Consider the following 5,205-nt stretch of genomic DNA (forward strand, 5'->3'; position numbering starts at 1 on the left):
TAGGGATGCCCTCTCTCACCACTTCTATTCAACATAGTGTTGGAAGTTCTGGCCAGGGCAATCAGCAAGAGAAAGAAATAAAGGGTATTCAATTAGGAAAAGATGAAGTCAAATTCTCCCTATTTGCAGAAGACGTGATTGTATACTTAGAAAACCCCATCGTCTCAGCTGAAAATCTCCTCAAGCTGATAAGCAATTTCAGCAAAGTCTCAGGATACAAAATTAATGTGCAAAAATCACAAGCATTGTTATACACCAATAATGACAAACAGAGAGCCAAATCATGAATGAGCTGCCATTCACAATTGCTTCAAAGAGAATGCAATACCTAGGAATCCAACTTACAAGGAATGTGAAGGACCTCTTCAAGGAGAACTACAAACCACTGCTCAATAAATAAAAGAGGACACAAACAAATGGAAGAACATTCTATGCTCATGGATAGAAGAATCAATATCGTGAAAAAGGCCATACTGCCCAAGGTAATTTATAGATTCAATGTCATCCCCATTAAGCTACCAATTACTTTCTTCACAGAATTGGAAAAAACTACTTTAAAGTTCATATGGAATCAAAAAAGAGTCTGCATTGCCAAGACAATCCTAAACCAAAAGAACAAAGCTGGAGGCATCACACTACCTGACTTCTAACTACACTACAAAGCTACAGTAACCAAAACAGCATGGTACTGGTACCAAAACAGAGATATAGACCAATGGCACAGAACAGAGCCCTCAGAAATAATACCACATATCTACAGCCATTTGATCTTTGACAAACCTGACAAAAACCAGAAATGGGGAAAGGATTCCCTATTTAATAAATGGTGCTGGGAAATTGGCTGGCCATAAGTAGAAAGCTGAAACTGGATCCCTTCCTTACACCTTATAGAAAAATTAATTCAAGATGGATTAAAGACTTAAATGTTAGACATAAACCATAAAACCCTAGAAGAAAACCTAGGCAATACCATTTGGGACATAGGCGTGGGCAAGGACTTCATGTCTAAAACTCCAAAAGCAATGGCAACAAAAGCCAAAATTGACAAGTGGGATCTAATTAAACTAAAGAGCTTTTGCACAGCAGAAGAAACTACCATCAGAGTGAACAGGCAACCTACAGAATGGAGAAAATTTTTGCAATCTACTCATCTGACAAAGGCTAATAACCAGAATCTACAAAGAACTCAAACAAATTTACAAGAAAAAAACAACCCCATCAAAAAGTGGGCAAAGGATATGAACAGATACTTCTCAAAAGAAGACCTTCATACAGCCAACAGACACATGAAAAAATGTTCATCATCACTAGTCATCAGAGAAATGCAAATCAAAACCACAATGAAATACCATCTCACACCAGTTAGAATGGCAATCATTAAAAAGTCAGGAAACAACAGGTGCTGGAGAGGATGTGGAGAAATAGGAACACTTTTACACTGTTTGTGGGACTGTAAAGTAGTTCAACCATTGTGGAAGACAGCGTGGCGATTTCTCAAGGATCTAGAACTAGAAGTACCATATGACCCAGCCATCCCATTACTGGGTATATACCCAAAGGATTATAAATCATGCTGCTATAAAGACACATGCACACGTATGTTTATTGAGGCACTATTCACAATAGCAAAGACTTAGAACCAACCCAAATGTCCATCTGTGACAGACTGGATTAAGAAAATGTGGCACATATACACCATGGAATACTATGCAGCCATCAAAAAGGATGAGTTTGCGTCCTTTGTAGGGACATGGATGCAGCTGGAAACCATCATTCTTAGCAAACTATCACAAGAAGAGAAAACCAAACACCGCATGTTCTCACTCATAGGTGGAACTGAACAATGAGATCACTTGACTCGGGAGGGGGAACATCACACACTGGGGCCTATCATGGGGAGGGGGGAGGAGGGAGGGATTACATTGGGGAGTTATACATGATATAACGTTATGCACATGTACCCTAGAACTTAAAGTATAATAAAAAAAATAAAAAATAAAAAAATAAAAAAATAAAAAATAAAAAAAAAAAAAAAAAAAAAAAAAGAAAATGTGGCACATATACACCATGGATACTATGCAGTCATAAAAAAGGATGAATTCATGTCCTTTGTAGGGACATGGATGCAGCTGGAAACCATCATTCTCAGCAAACTGTTGCAAGAACAGAAAACCAAACACCACATGTTTTCACTCATAGGTGGGAACTGAACAATGAGATCACTTGGACACAGGAAGGGGAACATCACACCCTGGGGCCTGTTGTCGGGTGGGGTGAGGGCAGAGGGATAGCATTAGGAGATATACCTAATGTAAATGATGAGTTCATGGGTGCAGCACACCAACATGCCACATGTATACATATGTAACAAGCCTGCACGTTGTGCACATGTACCCTAGAACATAAAGTATAATAAAAAGAAAATTAAAAAAGAAATAAAAACTGAAATTACAATTTATTTCAAAATCAAAAACAGTTATTGTACTATATATTCACACTCATGGAATGCTTTAAGATGTACTCAGAGGACAAGGTATAGCTTTAAACATGTGTATTACAAAACAGTAAATATTGGGAAAAAATTAAGTGCTTAATTCAACAAACTAGAAAATTAATAGAAAAAGTATACCCAAAGAAATCAGAAAGAACTGACACAGATAATGCTATAGAAAATGGTAAGACAAGCCAACAATACATTAAATAAATAAACAAAACTGAAATTTGGTTTTGGAAAGAACAAGATAAAAAACTTGACAAGTGTGATTATGAAAAAAGAACAGACACACAAGTAATGTTAAGAATGAGAAAGCAGAATTAAATATATGGAGTGTATTTTAAAATTGTAAGAAGAATTCTATATGTACAATTTTATACCCTACATTTAAACTCATGATTACAGAAAATACCTGAAGAAATAGTAGAAAATTTGAATAGGAAAATAACAATATAAGAACTGAAAAGATATTCAAAAATTTTACCCTTACCATGTATCTGACTCAGATGATTTTACAGTAGAGTTCCATCAAATCTTCAATAGACATATCATTGTAATGCTATACAAATTGTGCTGGTCATATAACAAAAATGAAAAGCTTTCTAATTCACTCTTTGCAATCACTGCCTGTACTCCCTAAACATTCACACTTCCTGTTTCTTCTTTTCTCTCTCCTCCCTACGCATTGGTTAGAACAATATTCAGTGTTTACATTATTGTGATGCTGGGCATATTAATGTGTATGGTTGTTTTTGTTTTTGTTTTTGAAGTTGTCATCTTCCTGAAACATCACTCTCTTCTTCAGGCTATTCACTGTTTGCTTGTTTTGGTTTCTCTCATGTCAGAGTTTCCTCAGATGTCTGTGATCTTTAGATGTCCATTCATATTTATGAGGGAGATACTAAAAAGATTACTAGCAACGCTGAGCATGTGGGTAGGGTTTTTGGGCTGTAGGGTTCCATTTAGGGATTCCATTTCTTCCTGGTTCAGTCTTGGGAGGGTGTATGTGTCCAGGAATTTATCCATTTCTTCTAGATTTTCAAGTTTATGTGCATAGAGGTGTTTATAGTATTCTCTGATGGCTGTTGGTATTTCTGTGGGTCAGTGGTGATTATCCCCCTTATCATTTCTGATTGTGTTTATTTGAATCTTCTCTCTTTTCTTCTTTATTCATTTAGCTAGTGGTCTATTTTATTAACCTTTTCAAAAAACCAGCTCCTGGTTTCATTGTTATTTTGAAGGGTTTTTTGTGTCTCTATCTCCTTCAGTTCAGCTCTGATCCTAGTTAATTCTTGCCTTCTGCTAGCTTAGGGGTTTGTTTGCTCTTGCTTTTCTAGTTCTTTTAGTTGAGATGTTAGATTGTTAACTTGATATATTTCTAGCTTTGTGATGTGGGCATTTAGTACTATAAATTTCCCTCTTAACACTGCTTTAGCTGGATCCCAGAGATTCTGGTACATTGTCTCTTTGTTCTCATTAGTCACAGAGTTTCTTGATTTCTGCTTAATTTTATTATTTACCCAAGAGTCATTCAGGAGAAGGTTTTTCCATTTACATGTAATTGTGTTGTTTTGAGTCAATTTCTTAATCTTGAGTTCTCATTTGATTGTACTGTGGTCTGAGAGACTGTTAGGATTTCAGTTATTTTGCATTTGATGAGGAGTGTTTTACTTCTAATTATGTGATCAATTTTAGAGTAAGTGCCATGTGGCAATGAGAAGAATGTATAGTCTGTTGAATTTGGGTGGAGAGTTCTGTAGATATCTATCAGCTCCACTTGATCCGGAGCTGAGTTCAGGTTTTAAATATCTTTGTTAATTTTCTGTCTCAGTGATCTAATATTGACATCGGGGTGTTAAAGTCTCCCAATATTATTGTGTAGGAGTCTAAGTCTCTTTGTAGGTCTCTAAGAACTTGCTTTATTAATCTGGGTGCTCCCATATTGCGTGCATATATAAGATAATTAGCTCTTCTTGTGGAATTGAACCTTTTACCATTATGTAATGCCCTTCTTTGTCTTTTTTGAACTTTGTTGCTTTAAAATCTGTTTTGTCAGAAATTGATATTGCAACCCCTGCTTTTTTCTGTTTTCCATCTGTTTGGTAACATTTCCTCCATCCCTTTGTTTTGAGCCTATGTGTGTCTTTGCATGTGAGATGGGTCTCTTGAAGACAGCATACCAATGGGTCGTGACTCTGTCAAGCTTGCCATCTGTGCCTTTTAATTGGGACATTTAGCCCATTTACATTTAAGGTTAGTATTTTTATGTATGAATTTGATCCTGTCATCATGATGCTGGCTGGTTATTTTGCAGGCTTGTTTTTGTGGTTGCTTAATGGTGTCACTGGTCTGTGCAATTCAGTGTGTTTTCATAATGGCTGGTAGTGGTTTTTCCTTTCCATATTCAGTGCTTCCTTCAGAAATCTTGCAAGGCAGGCCTGCAAGTGTTGAAAAATTCACTAAGCATTTGCTTGTCTGAAAAGGATCTTACTTTCTTGTTTGCTTATGAAGAAAAATATGAATGCTTCACAAGTTTGCATGTCATCTTTGTTGTTCTCTCTACCATTTCATTTTAGTATATATGCTGCTGAAGTAACCACCAAAAGATTTTCTTAGTGATTGCATAATAGTCTTCAGTCATTCTTCAACTGGTAGTTGTCCAATTTTCTTTCACCTTTTTATATTATCAAAAAAATTCACAGGGAACATAT

This window comes from Trachypithecus francoisi, unplaced genomic scaffold (assembly GCF_009764315.1).
Source record: "Trachypithecus francoisi isolate TF-2019V2 unplaced genomic scaffold, Tfra_2.0 Lachesis_group6, whole genome shotgun sequence".
NCBI lineage: Eukaryota > Metazoa > Chordata > Mammalia > Primates > Cercopithecidae > Trachypithecus > Trachypithecus francoisi.